Consider the following 21,169-nt stretch of genomic DNA (forward strand, 5'->3'; position numbering starts at 1 on the left):
ACACAAGGCGGGAAAGCGTTTCTTGTAACCCCAACACGACGGAAGTTACCAGTACAACTGTTAGGTCTTCCTGAGTCTGGTTGTTTTTTAAAGACTCTGCAGATAACCCCAAAAAGGCCATTTGCACCACCTGCCAGGCCAGCATCAGCAGGGGTAGCAAAACAAGCAGCCTGACCACTACCAGTATGATAAGGCACATGGCAGCAAAGAACCCGACTAAGTGGGCCAAACCCCAGGGTCCAGAAACAGTGTCTGCAGGTGACACCACTGCTTCTTCTGCTGTTGTGCGTACACGTCAATCCCCTGTCCATGGCACATGTGAAAATGCCTCCCGCCCTGCACGTGTCGTTGCACACTCTCAACCAGCACCATCAACAAGCATGTCCACGTCCTTGTCCCAGCGCAGCGTTCAGTTGTCCCTACCCCAGTACTTGGAACGCAAGTGCAAATACGCAGGCAACGCCCCACAGGCCACACTTCTAAATTCACACATTTCGCGAATGCTTGCGCTCGAAATGTTGCCTTTTAGGCTCGTGGAGACAGAAGCTTTCTGCAACCTGATGGCGGCGGCCATCCCTCGGTACTTGGGTCCCCAGCTGCCACTATTTCTCCCGGTGTGCCGTCCCTGCACATGTCCCACAACATTAGCCATGCCCTCAACAACGCAGTTACTAGGAAAGTCCACCTAATTATGGACAGGTTTACAAGTGTTTGTGGGCAGGGATGGTACATCTCGCTGACAGCACATTGGGTTAATATACTGGAAGCCGGGACCCAGTCGGACCTTGGGACGCCGAGGATTGCGGGCCCTGGGCCAATCAGAGTTGCCCCCACATTCTACAAATCCTGCACCTTCTCCTCCTCTTTAGCCTCCATCTCCGAAATGACCACATCAGTCAGAAGCTGGAAGCACTGCAGCACTGCCTTGGCAAAGCGGCAACAGGCTGTGCTGAAGCTAATATGCTTAGGTGACAAACCGCACAACGCTGAAGAGTTCTGGACAGCTCTAAAAGAGCAGGCAGATGTGTGTCTGACATCGCTGAACCTACAGCCAGGCATGGTCATGAGTGAGCGAGGCGAGCTCACACAAGTACCATGCCTGGCCCATTTGCTTAACCTCGTGGTTCAGTGGTTTCTCAAAACCTACCCAGATCTGCCAGATCTGCTTGTCAAAGTACGCCGTGGTCAACAAGGTCATCGGTACTCAGGTCAGACTCCACACATAAGACCTCAGGAGTGGACATGGATGTCAGACATCTGTACCATCCTCCAAAACTTTGAGGACTCCACCAAGATGGCGAGTGGCGATGACGCCATAATTAGCGTCACCATCCCGCTTCTCTGTTGAAACACTCTCTGCTCACAATTAAAGAGGATGCATTGGAGGTGGAGCACGATGAGATGGAGCAAGGAACCATACAGGGTGATTCAACACAGCTCAGCCTCATCTTATCCCAACGTAGATTAGGTGACAATGAGGAAGAGGAGGAGGAAGAACAGGAGCTAGTTTCCTGCGCTATAGATAGTACTACCTGCACAACTGTCATACTGTCTGTTCAGCGTGGATGGGCTGAGGACAAGGAGGAGAAGGAGGATGAGGAGGAGAGCATGGTCAGTTGTCCTCTTGGTGAGGACACAGAAGTCTTGCCTTTTAGCAGTCTGGCACACATGAGTTTTGGTTACGCTGCCTTTCCCGTGACCCTCGCGTTGTCCAAAGTTTGGGTGACAGTCATCACTGGTTGGTGACACTTCTAGACCCACACTACAAGGAGAACTTTCTGTCTCTTATTTCCGTGCCGGACAGGCTTGATAAAATGGGGCAGTACGAGAAGGCTCTTGTAGTAGAGTTATTAAAGAAATTCCCTTCTGAAAACGCTGGCGGCAGAGGTCACAGTTCGTTGGACAACCAAGGAATACAGGCGAGAGAGACACAAATGCAATCCAGCAGAGGCAGGGGAACACTGTCAAAGTTCTGGAACAGTTTTCTCAGACCCTCCCATCTCACAGGCCCTGAGGCGAGGGGTACTCTGACAAGGAGGGAAAAGTTTCGGAAGATGGTGAGGGAGTAACTTGCAGACCGTACCAACGCCCTCCGTGATTCCTCTCTGCCTAATAATTATTGGGTATCCAAGCTAGACACGTGGCATGAACTGGCTCTCTATGCCTTGGAGGTCCTGGCCTGCCCTGTCGCTAGCGTTTTGTCAGAGCGGGTTTTTAGTGCCACTGGTGGAAATATAACAGATAGGCGCTTCCGCCTGTAAACTGAAAATGCTGACAGGCTGACTCAAATACAGTGTCTTTTTTTGGGAGGTCTAACTCTATTCCCATGCACCTCTGTCTTCACACCCAGACATGGGTATACGCTTCCTGATTTTGTCTATTTGCTCTTGTCCTCCTCCTTCTCCTCATCCTCCACCCCCATATCACCACCATATGAACCATATCACCGTTTCTCGCAAGGGGTATTGGAGTTCCTCCAAATTTTTGGCAGCCGTTGCATTCACTCCATAGGCAAACAGTGTAGGAGACTCACTTCCTAATAATGGGAGCATTGTTTTCAGGAGGCCCTCCGACCTCTACGTCTCTTGCAAGGGGCACTGGAATTCCTCCAAATTTTTATCAGCCATTGCATTCACTCCATAAGCAAACAGTATGGGAGACTCACTTCCTAATAATGGGAACATTGTTTTCAGCAGGCCCTCCGACCTCTGCGTCTCTTGCAAGGGGCATTGGAATTCCTCCAAATTTTTGGCAACCGTTACATTCACCGCATAGGCAAACAGTATGGGAGACCCACTTCTTAATAATGGGAACATTCTTTTCAGCAGGCCCTCCTCTACATCTCTTGCAAAGGGTATTTGAGTTCCTCCAAATTTTTGGCAGCCGTTGCATTGGGGTTTTTCCTCAATTTTGGCAGCCGTTGGACTCACTGCATTCCCTATAACTGTATAGCAGACCCGTTCCTTTCTAATGGGAACATGTCGTTACTGTGGCCCAGCTCTATGTGTCTTTAAATTGTTATTGGAGTTTTTCCTGAATTTTAGCAGCCGTTGGACTCACTGCATACCCTATAATTGTATAGCAGACCCGCTGCTTTCTAATGGGAATATGTTGTTACTGTGGCCCAGCTCTGTATGTCTTTAAATTGATATTGGGGTTTTTCCCAAATTTTGGCAGCCGTTCTACTCACTGCATACCCTATAACTGTATAGCAGACCCGCTCCTTTCTAATGGGAACATGTCATTACTGTGGCCCAGCTCTGTGTGTCTTTAAATTGGTATTGGGGTTTTTCCCAAATTTTGGCAGCCGTTCTACTCACTGCATACCCTATAGCTGTATAGCAGACCCGCTCCTTTCTAATGGGAACATGTCAATACTGTGGCCATGCTCTGTGTGTCTTTAAATTGGTATTGGGGTTTTTCCCAAATTTTGGCAACCGCTGTACTCACTGCATAACCTATAACTGTATAGCAGACGAGCTCCTTTCTAATGGGAGCATATCATTACTGTTGCCCAGCTCTATGTGTCTTTAAATTGGTATTGGGGTTTTTCTTAAATTTTGGCAGCCGCTGTACTCACTGCATAACCTATAACTGTATAGCAGACCCGCTCTTTACTATTGGGAACATGTCATTACTGTGGGCCAGCTCTATGTGTCTTTAAATTGTTATTGGGGTTTTTCCCAAATTTTGGCAGCCCGTGCAGCCACTGCATGGGCATTACCACTATAGGAGACCCACTCCTTTATAATGGGAACATTTTTTTTACTGAGGCACTCCTCTATGTTTCTATGTATTGGGGTGCGTCCAAATTTTTGGCAGCCAATGCAGTCACTGCATACGCAATAACAGTATAGGAGACCCACTCTTTAATGATGGGAACAACAAAGCATAGCCGACTGGTGGCCCTTTAATAATAGTAAGGGCCGCCTGATGGCCCTATAAAAATAGTCTTTGTGACTTTCAGAGTCTCTCCTTCATAAATGAAACAGGATGTGTCTGATCATGTCTCACACACCACATGGCAAGGTAAGGTAGTAAAATGTTAAAATGACATTTAAAGGTGAATGTATTTTTCATCGTCAAAAGCAATGCAAAAGCGGATCAAAAACGCTACATATGAATATAGCCCAAGGTGTGGAGGAGCATTTTTGTTTTTGGTTATGTATTTTGCCTTATATACAAGTCATTACCCTGGAAAGGATGTTCCTTAACATTTTTCCCAGGAAAATCCATTTTGGTTTTGTTTTTGCATGTTTTATTGTGAGTCCGTAAAAGTGGCGTAATACCTCTGACAACATTGTTGACAGCAGTGACCTGGGGGTCAGAAATGCTTCCAGGGGTCTTCCCCATGCTGTTCCCATGTAATTTGAGCACTGTTCCCATCGATTTGGCCAATTTTTAGGCCCTCTGCAGACCGCTGGGGGGGGAGAGAGGGTCGCTGGAAAAATGCTCAAGTTTCCCATAGACTTACATTGGGCTCGTTATTTGGACTGAGCACTCGAGCAATTTGCTCATCCTGAACAATGAGTACCTGAGGATTTCAGTGCTCGCTCATCACTATTATCTACCTCTTGAAACACTATAAAGCCAATAGAAATACTCCCATGCAAAAGGAAAATTAATAAATAAATCTTTATTGAAATAACTTACACAACAAAACGCTAATATATAAAATCAGATAAAAAGAGACGTACTGCAGAGATTTATAACAGGTAAGTATAAATTGGTTGCGGTGTTTCTTTAGGAAGTGTTAATCATCTGAGCAATTCATAATTCATATACATGAATTAGAAAACATCTGAATTTTTAACTACTGGAAACCCATATGGTGAAGGGTATACCATTGCGTATAATATTCCCATCAACAATTTAGTCAGAACATTTATAGTATAATGTCTCCACCTAGTGGTGCAGTGTGAATAGATTCAAATGAGAAAATGCATAGATGGAAATGGTTATCAAATAATATGCAGGATGGATAAATATATAACCATATTACAATTGGCATTCACGTGTCAGGAGATGCCCAGCTCAGAATGGAGTAATCAAATAGATCAAATACAGTAATCAGATAAATAAGGTGCTAGTGCATTTGGCAATCTTAAACTAAGGGAGCAAAGGCAGATTCAGACACTCGGGTTGTCAAAAGTTAATGTTGGATAAATAGAGTACAAAAGGACACTTCAGAAGACAAATAGACACTTTATATTTACCAGATTAGATCTCTTGAGACACTAATTGCCGTTCCCTACCATTCTTCTTCTGACTGTGGCTGCTCAAATATTTGGACATCATTACACAAAATCTCATCATGTCCCTCTTGAAATGTGCCAGGCGGGAGGCCAGATTCAATAAATGGAAATGGAAAGAACTCCTCGGAGTGTCCGAGTGTGGGATCACTTGTCTCTTAGGACTCCCCATGGTGGGAGGAAGGAGGATCACGGTGAGGATTATGTGGTCCAGACTTTTAACTAGTGAGACTGGACCATGTGGAAGACAGGGTGGTGCTGGGAAACATACTGGAAGCATTATCTGCCATCCAATCGACCACCTGTTCGCACTGTTCTGGCTTCAAAAGTGGTGTCCCACACCCCCCTAAAAAGTGGGACAGGAAGCTAGGTCTTACAGTTTAAACTGGCCCACGGTCTTGGCCTCTGCATGCACCATCAGCAGCATGTCCACTTCCCCGTCCCTTAATGCACGCCTTGCTCATTTTAAATTAGAAGACAAAGAAAAGGAAAAAAAACTTCGAAAAGCGTCCAATAATAGAAAATTTATATACTTTATTATCAAAAAGGAAACACAAATGGATCACAATGAAAATATAAAAACACAAGAGGAGGGAAAAAGATGTGCGAGCAAGGACAATCGGCTGGCATAGACAAAGAACAACCTCATGGGTGACACTTATACAAAAAGTGCAGAACATGAATCTATATATCCAGTAATTGATAGTCGATGGAAAAGGAAGGGTTATTTAAATCTGGTCACAGGTATCTAAATACAATACTAGGCAACATGTCAAGAACACCCCAATATTAGAACCTTAGTGATATAATATTATTATGGTTTGACAAGAAAACCTAGGTAATATCTCGTCATAATATGGATAGAACATGTGACCAGAGAAATTGCCCCAACCTAAGATGCCACAAGCAGAGGTAAGTATTACTCAAAGTCTATGCAAAAAATGCCAGTGAGACACTGGAAGGATGTCCTAAATAGGTACAAGTGCTAGTCATTATGTCTAGCAAGATAGCTACAGATGTTTGAACCCAAATGTACAACTTTTATCCCCAAAAGGGGAAAAAGGGGTGGAATAATAAATAAATGTGTGTCAGGATCAAACTCAGATGTAAATGGAGCTATCATGGAGAAAAGTGAAAAAATCCGCAGTCCAGCAGCAAATCCCACGTGTGGGTCACATACTCACAATGTCAGACTAGAGCCGAAGCCTCGTGCTCACACACCACCCTCTACCCTACGCGCGTTTCGGCTGGGGATGCCTTCGTCAGGGGGTGGTGAACAACGAGAGTGCAAGGGATTAAAAGGCGACAATAGCCAATGACAAGTGGGGGAGTGTGTGTGAAAAGCCAATCACAGCGGAAGGGCGTGGTATGACGCGTGTGCAGCGCCGCCCCACCGCCGCAACCACGGCAACCACGTCATGCAGCCGCCGGCATCACGGTCACGTGGACGAACACGTGACCGCATGCCGGAAAGCCACATAGAGATACGGCCAGCGAGGAAGCGACAGCGGGCAGCGCCGAACAGGCGTACCGCCAAAACATGCAGGATGAGGACAGCAACCAAGAATAAAGGCCATAAGGGAAGATATTTGAAGCAAGGATCACAGGTAGATTGGAAGCCAGAACTATAAGGTCCTAACGCATATGTCCTGGATTAACAAAAGGAATAATACCTATAAAGGGGGAAGTGAGCCCCTAAAGAATTATTGTAAGAATAATATCTGTAAAAAAAAGTATTATTAAACATGAGGTATACCACGTCACATATATAAGCGCTAGACCAGAAATCATAACATAATGAATTCGGACTGCAATAATAGCAGTCATCAAAAAATAACATTAAGTATATATATAGCTATATGTAAGGTACAATAAATCTACTCAAAGTACATTATATCAACATATAAACAAACAAAAAGACAATATCACAAATATAAATAGATCACAGGACATTCTAAATGTAGGGAAAATGCGACAGGACAGTCCCTTTCTATAAGAATACATGCATTCCTATTAATAGTCAGCAATAGATATATATCATGATGTTGTCAATGCTTCAGGTGGAATAATTCTCCATACGTTGTCCAAAGAGAAGGAAAGCAGGTTACTTCACACAAGGGACTAAGGTAGAAAAAGTAAAACAAATGAATAAAAATCAGAACACCACATAAAATAATCCTAAAATATATAAATATGTGTGAGGGGGCGATCAGAGAAATGGCACAAAGCTGATATTTTCGTTAAGGCCTGATGGATGTAAGGTCTTCAGTGTCCAAATCCATCGGCTCTCTTTTTGGGCTAACCTTTGGCTGATGTTGCCACCCCTTATATTGTTAATAATCATATCAATGCCCCAGACTTTAAATTGAGATGCATCGCAATTATGGTGCAGCTTAAAGTGTTTAGGAAGTGTTTTTAATATAGAATATCCATTTCTGTAGCCGCAGCTTGAATACCCAATATGTGTTCTCATACTCTAATCTTGAGTTGTCGTGTTGTTAGCCCAATATAGATTTTGGGGCATGGACAGGTAGCGTAATATATTACCGCTTTAGAGGTGCAGGTAATTTGTTTCCTAATAGAGTAAATGATAGATCCATCCGAGTTGGAAAAAGAATCAGACCGTTCTATATTACTACAAGCCAGACATCTGCCACATGGAGAGCAACCATTACTAGGTCTGAGATCACTAAGGAAATTAGAAGAAATTATGCCATGATAATGACTTTTTGTTAAATGGTTGCTCAAATTTTTGGCTTTTGTAAAGATGATTTGTGGCTCAGTGGACAAATAATTAGAAAGGACAGGGTCTGCTAACAAGATTGGCCAAGATTTGGTAAGAGCCTCCCGAACCTTTGCTGCCCCCAAGTTAAATGTGGTAATAAAACGTAAAATATTACTAACATCATTAGGTTTAGTGGCATATAGAGAGTCATGGCGTTTTGTATATTTAGCCCGGTGAAAGGCTCTCTTTAGGGCCCGATGGCTATAACCTCTTTCTCTGAATCTGGTCATAAGAATATCTGATTGTATCTTGAATTCAGTCTCCGAGGAACACAATCTCCTTAGTCTTAAAAATTGCCCAATAGGGACTGCATTTATCACATGGCGAGGATGAGCCGAAGAAGCGTGCAATAGCGAGTTCACCGACGAAGGTTTACGGTAAACCGTGCTCTGAAGAATGTTATCCTCGTCGCGTGTAACTTTTACATCACGGAACTCAATGGAGGAAGAACTTGCCTGATAGGAAAGATGAATATTGAAGTTATTATCATTGAGTTCCCTGATGAAAGATTGTAAGGACTCAAGTGAGCCCGGCCAGATCAGAAAGATGTCATCTATGTACTGCGTCCAAAAAAGGACGCGGTCCATAGCCGACACTCGATCAGACTGGAAGAGGTTCCTTTCCCACAGCCCCAGGAACAGATTGGCGTAGGATGGGGCAAAGGGTGCCCCCATAGCTGTTCCCTGGATCTGTAGTAAAAAGGACCCCTTAAAGACAAAGAAGTTGTGAGAGAGACTGAATTCAAGTAAGTCCAGGATGAAAGAGATCATATCTTGTGAGTGATTAGCTGTCTGCAGAAAGAAATGACAAGCTCGAATTCCATCAGAATGGCGTATATTTGTATAAAGCGACTCCACGTCGCAGGTAACCAATAGTGTATCTGATCCTATATAGAGTCCATCGATTTTCCTAAGAAAAGCTCCGGTATCTCTAATAAAGGATGGAAGGCATTCCACAAGTGGTTGTAACTTGACATCTATAAACTTCCCCGCATTTTCCAAATAATTACCACATCCGGAGACAATGGGTCTCCCAGGTGGATAACTTCTATTTTTGTGTATTTTTGGTAGTAAATAAAATGTTGGAACGATGGGTTCCAACATTTTGAGAGCCGAACATAGTTTTGGTGAAATTACCCTGAGTCTTGTGTACATTGGAGGAATTTGTCATATTTAGTACTGAAACTAGATAATGGATTGAAAGTGAGTTTTTTGTAATTGCATGCAACATTGCCTCCCTTGTTTGCCTGCTTGATCTCAATGTCCTTTAAGGATTTTAATTTTCTCAATGATGTTCTTTCTTGTTTAGTAAGGTTGTCAAATGTGAATTTTTTAGGCAGTTTTTCTAAGTCTTTAGAGACTAACTGTACAAAGAGGTCAATATTAGAGCAGGTAGACAGGGGAGAAAATTTTTTGGATTTTGGCATAATACAAGAAGGGATAATGTTACCTTCCCCTATTTCGCTTTCTTTTCCAAGGTCCTCCAAATCCCTCAATGCTTTGCGTTCGATATCTGTGCGGAATATTGCATGTAAGGATTTGTCATGAAAATACTTTTTAAATTGTAATTTACGTGCAAAGATATTAAGATCTTTGATAGCGGTGAAGATATCAAAGGTAGCACAAGGTGCAAATGTTAGCCCCTTCGCAAGAACACTGACTGTCCTGTAGCATTTTCCCTACATTTAGAATGTCCTGTGATCTATTTATATTTGTGATATTGTCTTTTTGTTTGTTTATATGTTGATATAATGTACTTTGAGTAGATTTATTGTACCTTACATATAGCTATATATATACTTAATGTTATTTTTTGATGACTGCTATTATTGCAGTCCGAATTCATTATGTTATGATTTCTGGTCTAGCGCTTATATATGTGACGTGGTATACCTCATGTTTAATAATACTTTTTTTTACAGATATTATTCTTACAATAATTCTTTAGGGGCTCACTTCCCCCTTTATAGGTATTATTCCTTTTGTTAATCCAGGACATATGCGTTAGGACCTTATAGTTCTGGCTTCCAATCTACCTGTGATCCTTGCTTCAAATCTCTTCCCTTGTGACCTTTATTCTTGGTTGCTGTCCACATCCTGCATGTTTTGGCGGTACGCGTGTTCGGCGCTGCCCGCTGTCGCTTCCTCGCTGGCCGTATCTCTATGTGGCTTTCCGGCATGCGGTCACGTGTTCGTCCACGTGACCGTGATGCCGGCGGCTGCATGACGTGGTTGCCGTGGTTGCGGAGGTGGGGCGGCGCTGCACACGCGTCATACCACGCCCTTCCGCTGTGATTGGCTTTTCACACACACTCCCCCACTTGTCATTGGCTATTGTCGCCTTTTAATCCCTTGCACTCTCGTTGTTCACCACCCACTGATGAAGGCATCCCCAGCCGAAACGCGCGTAGGGTAGAGGGTGGTGTGTGAGCACGAGGCTTCGGCTCTAGTCTGACATTGTGAGTATGTGACCCACACGTGGGATTTGCTGCTGGACTGCGGATTTTTTCACTTTTCTCCATGATAGCTCCATTTACATCTGAGTTTGATCCTGACACACATTTATTTATTATTCCTCCCCTTTTTCTCCTTTTGGGGATAAAAGTTGTACATTTGGGTTCAAACATCTGTAGCTATCTTGCTAGACATAATGACTAGCACTTGTACCTATTTATGACATCCTTCCAGCGTCTCACTGGCATTTTTTGCATAGACTTTGAGTAATACTTACCTCTGCTTGTGGCATCTTAGGTTGGGGCAATTTCTCTGGTCTCTGGTCACATGTTCTATCCATATTATGACGAGATATTACCTAGGTTTTCTTGTCAAACCATAATAATATTATATCACTAAGGTTCTAATATTGGGGTGTTCTTGACATGTTGCCTAGTATTGTATTTAGATACCTGTGACCAGATTTAAATAACCCTTCCTTTTCCATCGACTATCAATTACTGGATATATAGATTCATGTTCTGCACTTTTTGTATAAGTGTCACCCATGAGGTTGTTCTTTGTCTATGCCAGCCGATTGTCCTTGCTCGCACATCTTTTTCCCTCCTCTTGTGTTTTTATATTTTCATTGTGATCCATTTGTGTTTCCTTTTTGATAATAAAGTATATACATTTTCTATTATTGGACGCTTTTCGAAGTTTTTTTTCTTTTTCTTTGTCTTCTACATTATGTACTTCGGTAGTCCTTAATATATTTAGTCCTACTATGGGGTTTACATCTTTCTCTAATTTTTACCCCTACATGTTTACATTTTTGATTATTTCATTTTAAATTAGGTATATATATATGCCTGCAAACTTTCCAGTATTAGTACGGAGAAGAAAATATGTAGCCCTTAAAAAGACGTTTGTTTTTAGGTTGCGGCAGTGGTATACCTATACAAGTACTGTCTGCAATAGCAATATTAAACACAGTGTTAACATTGTGGGTTATAGTTATTTCAGTGACAAAATGTATAATTGGTGGAGAAAGGTTGTACTTGATGGACCTAGGTCTTTTTTTCACCCCATGTAACTATATATTATATATCTTTTTAATTTTTCTACTGAAGGAGCATTATGGTGGCTTGTTTTTTCTGGGACAAGATGACGTTTTCAGCAATACCATTTTTTGCGTTTTACCGTTTCATTGTGGCTGATCACATGCAGATTGACTGACCAATCATAGCAATCAGAGAGTGAGGACCGATGAAATGGGTCCCTGCATCTCTAGCTGTGCCGGTCAGCTGTCAGTGATCACCGTCGGCACGGAGCTGTCACTGTGTGCTTCCACACAGTGTCAGTTCAATTATAGCATGTCATGATGCAGGAACTGACACCAGCTCATGACGTGTTATACACGTCATTGGTTGTTAAGCGGTTAAGAGGGCAAAGGGTTTCAAATAGGACCCCCACTGATCTGATATTAATCAATATTGGGATCTCAGAAAATTTCTTTAAGATTGCCACTATAATAATACTGTTTAGGTGATATGCAGCTTGCACGGCCTTATGATGTTGATGCCCAATAACAAAGATAGGTCAATGTCAGATTGGTGGGAGTCTGACACCCGACATCCCACATATAAGCTGTTTGGAGGTGACTGGATGTAAACAATGAACAGAATTGAATAGAACAGCATAATGCACCTTGGAACCAAATAATCTCCAGGTAAGTAAGGCACAGGGACCTCACTATCCACATGTGAATTAACATGTGATTGAACAGACCAGGCCACTGCTCAGCTTCAGAAGCAGCAATCTGCAATGCACTGTGTGTTTTGACACCATTCCATCTTAGCAAGCAGGGTCCAACTGCCCTGCTGACAATTCTTGTAAATGTCAGATAGGTCAGTACAGTCATGGCCAAAAGTATTGAGAATGACACCAAAATTATATTTTCACATGATCTGCTGGCCTCTGGTTTTTATTAGTGTTTGTCTGATGTTTATATCACATACAGAAATATAATTGCAATCATATTATGAGTACCAATAGGTTATATTGACAGTTAGAATGAGTTAATGCAGCAAGTCAATATTTGCAGTGTTGCCCCTTCTTCTTCAAGACCTCTGTAATTCTCCCTGGCATGCTCTCAATCAACTTTTGGACCAAATCCTGACTGATAGCAGTCCATTCTTGCATAATCAATGCTTGCATTTTGCCAGAATTTGTTGGTTTTTGTTTGTCCACCCGTCTCTTGATGATTGACCACAAGTTCTCAATGGGATTAAAATCTGGGGAGTTTCCAGGCAATGGACCCAAAATCTCTATGTTTTGTTACATGAGCCATTTAGTTATCACCTTTGCTTTATGGCAAGGTGCTTCATCATGCTGGAAAAGGCATTGTTGGGCGCCAAACTGCTCTTGGACGGTGGGAGAAGTTGCTCTTGGAGGACATTCTGGTACCATTCTTTATTCATGGCTGTGTTTTTAGGCAAGACTGTGAGTGAGCCGATTCCCTTGACTGAGAAGCAACCCCACACATGAATGGTTTCAGGATGCTTTACAGTTGGCATGAGACAAGACTGGTGGTAGCGCTCACCTCTTCTTCTCCGAATAAGCTGTTTTCCTGATGTCCCAAACAATCGAAAAGGGGATTCATCAGAGAAAATGACTTTGCCCCAGTCCTCAGCAGTCCACTCTCTGTACCTTTTGCAGAATATCAGTCGGTCCCTGATGTTTTTTCTGGAGAGAAGTGGCTTCTTTGCTGCCCTCCTTGAAACCAGCCCTTGCTCAAAGAGTCTCCGCCTCACAGTGCGTGCAGAAGCACTCACATCAGCCTGCTGCCATTCCTGAGCAAGCTCGGCACTGCTGGTAGTCCGATCCCGCAGCTGAAACAGTTTTAAGATACGGTCCTGGCGCTTGCTGGTCTTTCTTGGGCGCCCTGGAGCCTTTTTGACAACAATGGAAGCTCTCTCCTTGAAGTTCTTGATGATGCGATAGATTGTTGACTGAGGTGCAATCTTTGTAGCTGCGATACTCTTCCCTGTTAGGCCATTTTTGTGCAGTGCAGTGATGGCTGCATGTGTTTCTTTAGAGATAACCATGGTTAACTGAAGAGAAACAATGATACCAAGAACCAGCCTCCTTTTAAAGTGTCCAGTGATGTCATTCTTACTTAATCATGACTGATTGATCGCCAGCCCTGTCCTCATCAACACCCACACCTGTGTTAATGGATCAATCACTAAAACGATGTTAGCTGCTCCTTTTAAGGCAGGACTGCAATGATATAAAAAAGTTCTTAAGGGCGCTGGTGGGTATAGTTAAGTTAACCTGCAGCACGTAGTAAGGGGCACCATATACCACATAAGCATAAAACCTAAAATAAACGAGATCTACTGCGCTGGTATACTCACTTTAAATGACACGAGAGGTTAAGAAGATAAAAAAATATTTTTATTTTTATTCATACAAAAGCTAGTTAAAATAAGGATAAAATATGAGGCTAAAATTCCCAGAAGAAGCGAGGTTCGGTGGAGGAATATGAACGAAATATCAGTGGATTATTCTCTGTATATCCAGGACGTACAGGTACCTGTGAAGGGTATATATACTATGGTAAGTATAGGAATAGTTGGCGGATTATCTTATTAGTATATAGAGATTTTAGTTACCTGAAACGTAATTAGGTGGTGGAAGAGTAATCACATATGGATGCCTCTGGCTAGTTCTCTTGAACCTGTCAGCTGTGAGTAAAAGAAGGGGGGCTAATTATTAAGAGACAGGGTATTGCCACGTTTAGAGTTTGAGTTTGGGTATTTTACCTGTATAGTAGAAATCTTAAATAAGTGGAAGGGTCTGTATATATCTGGTAGGATTAGGGGGGGTACTCCCCTGGGTTACTGCAGAGACTATAGGGTACTATAAAGTGGGAATAGAAAATTAAAACGTTAAAACGTATATAGATCTAAATAGCACACTTATCACAGTTTATCTTACCCGTAGGGAAGTAGTTTTGTGGATCTAGAGGGTAGTAGTTGTCCAATGGTGGTGGATGTAGTCACAGTATAGTCATCCAGACTAGTGTAGTCATCAAGATTAGTTATACCACCTAGGGGAGCTATGTGTCAATTATGGTTATTATAAATAATAATTATTATAAATACAGTACTCATAGGTAAAAAGAAAGGACTGCAATGATGTTGAAATGTGTTTTGGGGGTTAAAGTTCATTTTCTGGGCAAATATTGACTTTGCAAGTACAGTAATTGCTGTTAAGCTGATCACTCTTTGACATTCAGGAGTATATGCAAATTGCCATGAAGCAGTAAACTTTGGAAAAATTACTATTTGTCTCATTCTCAATATTTTTGGCCATGACTGTAGTATAGCAAGTATGACACTTGGGTCCACATTTCTAGGGTTGTGGACTGTCTTACCCTGTTCCTGCCCCTAAAGACAACAGACTATTCACTATGTGAATACTGTTGTGCGTTTTTGTATGTGAAGTAACATGTGTCTAACGTAATGTGGTGTACAGTATATAAAGTGTTAGAGCGTAATGTGCATATAGCATTAGGACAGCATAGGATATAGAACAGGTTAGCATGTAGATAGGAAATGGTTAAGGTTGGGATTATCCCAGTGAGTGGGCACTAGTGCAGATAAGAAGAGGGGCACTTCCTGGTTAGGGATAGTTCAGTGTCAGCTAGTAAAGTGTGGAGTGAGTTCTGGTTCAGGTGGGGTGGTGGGTTCCTAGGGGCACCATGGGCTAAGCGTTCAGGGAATGGACGGTCAAATTGAGAACCCTGGTGGACATTCCAACAATTTCTGGAGCCTAGGGCTCAGGCCAGATACCATGGAGCGGGCCTGGTCCTCCAACATCACGAGGTCGATGGACTTGGAGTTACATGAGGGGTCGGTCCCGGGTGCACTGTCGGAATGGACAACGAATCCCTGAGGCTGTTGGCGTCAGGGGGCTTTGGGGTAGTCCAGAATGAACGTGTGGCAGAACAGAAGAGGAGTTGTGCTAAGGAGGAAGGAAGTGTGTATTGCCGTGCCCTATCCCACATGTGCCCACCTGATGAACTTGGACTGTTTAGTAAAAGTTTGACTGTTGCAAAGAACCTGGTTTCGCATGTATTATGTTAGGCGGCTCCTGAGGACGGAAGCCTGGAGGGAGCGGAGGCATGCGGCCTAATTCACACTGGGACTCCCCTTTTCTGTAAAGTGCCAGAGCTCAACCGGACAGCAGCTCGGTCGCAACTACCGCTCTGTAGCACTTTACACATTGCCCATAACAGTAGCCACACCCTCAGGATGCGGATACCGTTAAAAACTGTGCAGACAATCATCAGCTTGATGCTTTGCCTTTCACTATGGCAGGGTCATACAGATGTGAGATGTGTGTCAATCCATCTTGGTGATATAGTTGTGTATACCTATATTTATATCAGTGTAACACTGTACTCGTTGTAAATAGATTTTGCTTCTTTACAATGATGTTGTTATTTGGCCACAAGATGTCCCTGTTGTCTTAGTATTGTTGTAAGACCGTGTAATGCATATAGAAGTGTCAGAGGAGGGGTTACAGTCTGACTCATGGGACACAGGAAGAGGAAGTGTAGCCTTCTTGTGTACAGCCTAGAGATGTCCTAAACAGTGAAAGGACCTGCTGGGAAGGGATCCAGCAGCATCTGCATCTGGGAGCATCCTACAGACAGCAGCGAAGCGGCAGATTGCAGCTGAACTTGCTCGTGACCAGAACCTGTCCAGATTTGAGGAGATTTCTGTTAAAAGACGATAAAGGCCAGGACCCACAGTGAGGGGTGAAGGACGCCGCTGAGGACTCAAGACACAAGCATCATTGGTACTGCTCACCGGTTGGAGTAACCGCAGTGAGTAACTGCACGCATCACATAACATTTTGGCACCAAAATATCTAAGGCTGAGATATAGCCTGTAGTTAGATAGTTAGGCAAATTGACTGATGTAAAATATGTTTATTGGTATCTTCAGCATCCAGGACTTACCGATCTGCTGCCACGTTTTCTGTTTGTTTCTTAACTAAACATCCAAATCCACTCTTAGGTGCCGACACGGCACAAAACAGACTCCGGATCAAAACTTGAACTACATTCTGTTTCAGGAGAAAGTTCCTGCGTAGCATTGTATTACTTGACAGTTATTTAACTGCGATAGACTTCACATATGGCTAAACAGTGGCCACAGTAATTTTTGGGGTATTTTCTATGCAGTTGAAGATGGACTATTCCTCTGAGTATACTGAAGACATTATGGGAAGGGAGAGGGAGATTTGGTTGGGAAAATATAGGAAAACATTGTTAAGTTTGTAAACTCCAGTGCTGTACCGCAGGCTACTCTTTACGTTGCACTCATACAATTAATCCAATTCTCAGGGTGTAAGCTGGTACAGGCACACCAATAGGTAAATTTGTAGAGAAAAGCGTAAATACAGAACTCTGGAGTGCCACGCTGTATAGAACAGAGGTTCCAGACGTTTGTCAAATGTATGCAGAATGTTATCAATACTTTCTATTGTCTGGTTAAAATAGTTTTTTTTGAGAACGAACCGTGTAAGAGTCGATTTTCTTCGTCCATAACTCTGAAGAACACTCCTGGTACACGACTTACACAGAAAAGTCAGGAGGAATGATGATATCACTTCATCGCACCACTCGTGTGGGACTGCGGAGGAGAAAGAAGAGCACAGCACCACATCATGGCAGCAGGATGAGGTGAGTATCAACTTATTTCCAGAGCATGGAAGGAATTAAGGGGACAGGCACAATAACTATATGTGCACAATGGGGGCACTATTACTACATGGAGGCACAGTAGGGACACTATTACCACATGGAGGCAAAGAAGGGATCAATATTGCTATATGGAGGCATAAACTGGATATTATCTCAATGTGAAACAGAGGGGACACTAATACTATATGGAGGTGCCATGGGGCATTACTTCTGTAAAACACAGAGGGGGCATGATTACAATATGGGGGTACTATTACTATATGAAGGCACAGAGGGGGGTAATATTACTACATGGAGGCACAAAGGGTGCACTATTACCATATGAAGGCACAATGGGGGCTTAATTACCATATGGAACCCCCTAGGGACATTATTACCATGTGGAAGCACAGGGGGGCATTATTAATAAATAAAATCTGAAAGGGGTAAATAGAGGTACATTGGGGGGACATTCACTATATAGAAGCACAAGACGGACACTCTAGCTACAAGGAGCCACAATGGGGCCAACATTACTATGTAGAGGCATAATATGGGCATTATTACCATGTGGAAGCACTGAGTGTGGCATTATTACTATGTGGTAGAACTTTTTGTGTTTGATGCAAAAAGGGGGTACTATTACTGTCTGGGGCATGGAGAGAGCATTATTACTGTCTAGGACACTTTGGATGGTTCTAGCAATATGGAGATGGGAAAGGTGGGCAGTGTGCTGCAAAAACTATGAGTGAAAGATGGCTGCGTGTTACATTCTGCAGAATGGAAAAAGTTGCCATGGCAGTCCAAATAAAGGACATCGATTTCTCACCAGGCTAAATGCACTCCCAATAATCGATAATATAGGTAAATATAGGCAAATATTATTTCCTGTACCTTCTTTATTTCACCATACAATGCGTTTCGACATAAAATAGTCTTCATCAGGTAATTTTATCTAAATGAACAAAAGCCATGACTGTTTTATATAGGTAGCAAAAACACATCAGTTAGGGCAGAAGCCGTGTTTAGCAAATCAAGGCACACCCATTTAAAGTCTCTCTACATAAGTAGTCTAGTCCTAAAAAACTAGCCACACCATGACTAGACCATATATTACCACCACACAGTGACCGAATAATAACACATACAAGGAACAAATACTGCCACATCATAATCAGACCACATATTGCCACCACAGTGACTGAATACTACAGTACTGATAATTAATAATAAAAAAAACACAATACTAATATTACCATAAGTGCCATTATACACAGGAGCTCTGTATATAGTATACAGTGTCAGTGAACAGATAACACACTGACTCACCAGTGACATCACTAGTTGAAGTCCTTCATCTTCGCTTTTCTCCTTCATCCAGCGCAGACCACCATCACTTCTTCCAGCCAGGACTAGTCTCTGCATAAAATAGCACACAGTTATCTAGAGCACATTCCCCAGCTTCTACGCAGCTGAATACAGATGTGCACCCACCATTACTATATAATTAGCTATTATGTAACTCACCATTTCAAATATAAATTGTAATCCACCACTGTGCTCCCACTAACTGTAAATAGCCACTTTCCTCACCTAATAAATACAGTATATATAAATTAATTAGAAATCTCTTCTCTTTCCCCCAATTTATTACCAGTCACACTCCATCATCCTCAACGCCCCCCCTCCAAATTCATTATATTTACATGCCCCTCTCCGCCCCAATTCATTTTGTCATGTCCTCGCTCTCTCCCACCCCTACTGCATCATCATTTTCTCTCTCCCACCCCCAATTCATCATCATTTGTTGTCCCCCACCCTCAATTCATTCTCATTTGCTCTCCCCACCCCCACGCTCAATTTATCATTATTTGTGCTACTTCACCCTCAATTAATTATTTGCTCTCCCTATCTCCACTCTCAATTAATTTGCTCTCCCCACCCCCACTCCAATTCATCATTTTCTCTCCCCACTTCCATTCTTCATTTGCTCTCCCCCCACTCCTAATTCATCATTAGCTCTTCCCACCCCCAACTCCCAGTTCATCATATGCTGTCCCCACCCCCTCTCCCAGTTCATCATATGCTCTGCCCACTTCTTAGTCTTACTTCCCAGTTCATCATATGCACTGCTCACTCCCCAGTCCCAGTTCATCATATGCTCTGCCTACTCCCCAGTCCCAATTAATCATATGCTCTGCCTACTCCTCAGTCCCAGTTCATCATATGCTCTGCCCACTCCCCAGTCCTAGTTCATCATATACCCCCCCCCAAGATCATTTAATTAATTCTATTAAAAAAAAAGTTTTCATACTTACCTCTCATACGATCCCTGCAGCTCCACTTCCGGACTGGCATCCTGGCGCTCGATGCCAGCAGGTACGCAATGACGTCATTGCGTACGCACCGACTCCAGCGCTTCACAGAAGAGGCAGAGGGATTCCTTTGGAGCTGCACGGCTGTGAGAGCTCCAGGGCAGAAGCTCCCTGCGCCGAGACATACGCAGCAGCAAAACAGCATGCGATACCCCTGCTCTTTACTGCTGTTCACCGGGCCCCATACAGCAATAAGGGCAGTAATGCTCTGATGGCGGCCCTGTGGCCTCTGTAGTGTGTTTTCAGATGTCAGGATGAAATTACAGTCCTAGTCCACCACTGTTAGCAAGCACAAACGTTGTGCTCAAAAGTTTACATACCCCGGCAGAATTTTTCCTTTCTTGGCTATGTTTCAGAGAATATGAATGATAAAAAAACTTTTTCTCCACTCATGGTTATTGGTTGGGTGAAGCCATTTATTGTCAAACTACTGTGGTTTTTCTTTTTAAATCTTAATGACACCCAAAAACATCCAAATGACCCTGATCAAAAGTTCACATACCCTGGTGATTTTGGCCTGATAGCATGCATAGAATTTGACACAATTGGGTTTGAATGGCTACTAAAGGTAACATTCTCACCTGTGACCTGTTTGCTTGTAATCAGTGTTTGTGCATAAAAGCTGAGTGAGTTTCTGGGATCCAGACAGACTCTTGCATCTTTCATCCAGCCACTTACGTTTCTGGATTGTGAGTCATGGGTAAAGCAAAAGAATTGTCAATGGATCTATGGGAAAAGGTAGTTAAACTGTATAACACAGGAAAGGGATACAAAAAAATATCCAAGGAATTGGTAATGCCAGTCAGCAGAGTTCAAACTGTGATTAACAAATGGAAGATCAGGGGCTCTGTAAAAACCAAACCACGGTCAGGTAGACCAACAAAAATTTCGGCCACAACTGCCAGGAAAATTGTTTGGGATGCAAAGAAAAACCCACAAATAACATTAGTTGAAATTCAGGACTCGCTGAAAACTAGTGGCGTGACTGTTTCAAGATGCACAATAAGGAGGCACTTGAAAAAAGATGGGCTGTATGGTCGAGTTACCAGAAGAAAGCCATTACTGCACAAATGCCACAAAGTATCTCGCCTACAATACGCCAAACAGCACAGAGACAAGCCTCAAAACTTCTGGAACATGGTAATTTGGAGTGATGAGACCAAAATTTTACTTTTTGGCCACAACCATAAACTTTACATTTGGAGAGAGGTCAACAAGGCCTATGATGAACACCATTCCTACAGTAAAGCACGGAGGTGGATCGCTGATGTTTTGTGCATGTGTGAGCTACAAAGGCACAGGAAACTTGGTAAAAGTTGAAGGAAAGATGAATGCAGCACGTTCAGCAGCAAATACTGGAGGCAAATTAGCACAAAACACAAGGCCAACTCGACCTGTCATTGGTTACAGCAGAACAAAGTGAAGTTTCTGGAGTGGCTATCTCAGTCTCTTGACCTCAATATCATTGAGCCACTCTGGGGAGATCTCAAGCGCGCAGTTCATGCTGGACAGCCCAGGAATTTACAGAAACTGGAGGCTTTTTGTCAAAAAGAATGGGCCAC

Source organism: Phyllobates terribilis, unplaced genomic scaffold (genome assembly GCF_046119375.1).
Source record: "Phyllobates terribilis strain yellow unplaced genomic scaffold, ASM4611937v1 Scaffold_11__3_contigs__length_659146591, whole genome shotgun sequence".
Lineage (NCBI taxonomy): Eukaryota > Metazoa > Chordata > Amphibia > Anura > Dendrobatidae > Phyllobates > Phyllobates terribilis.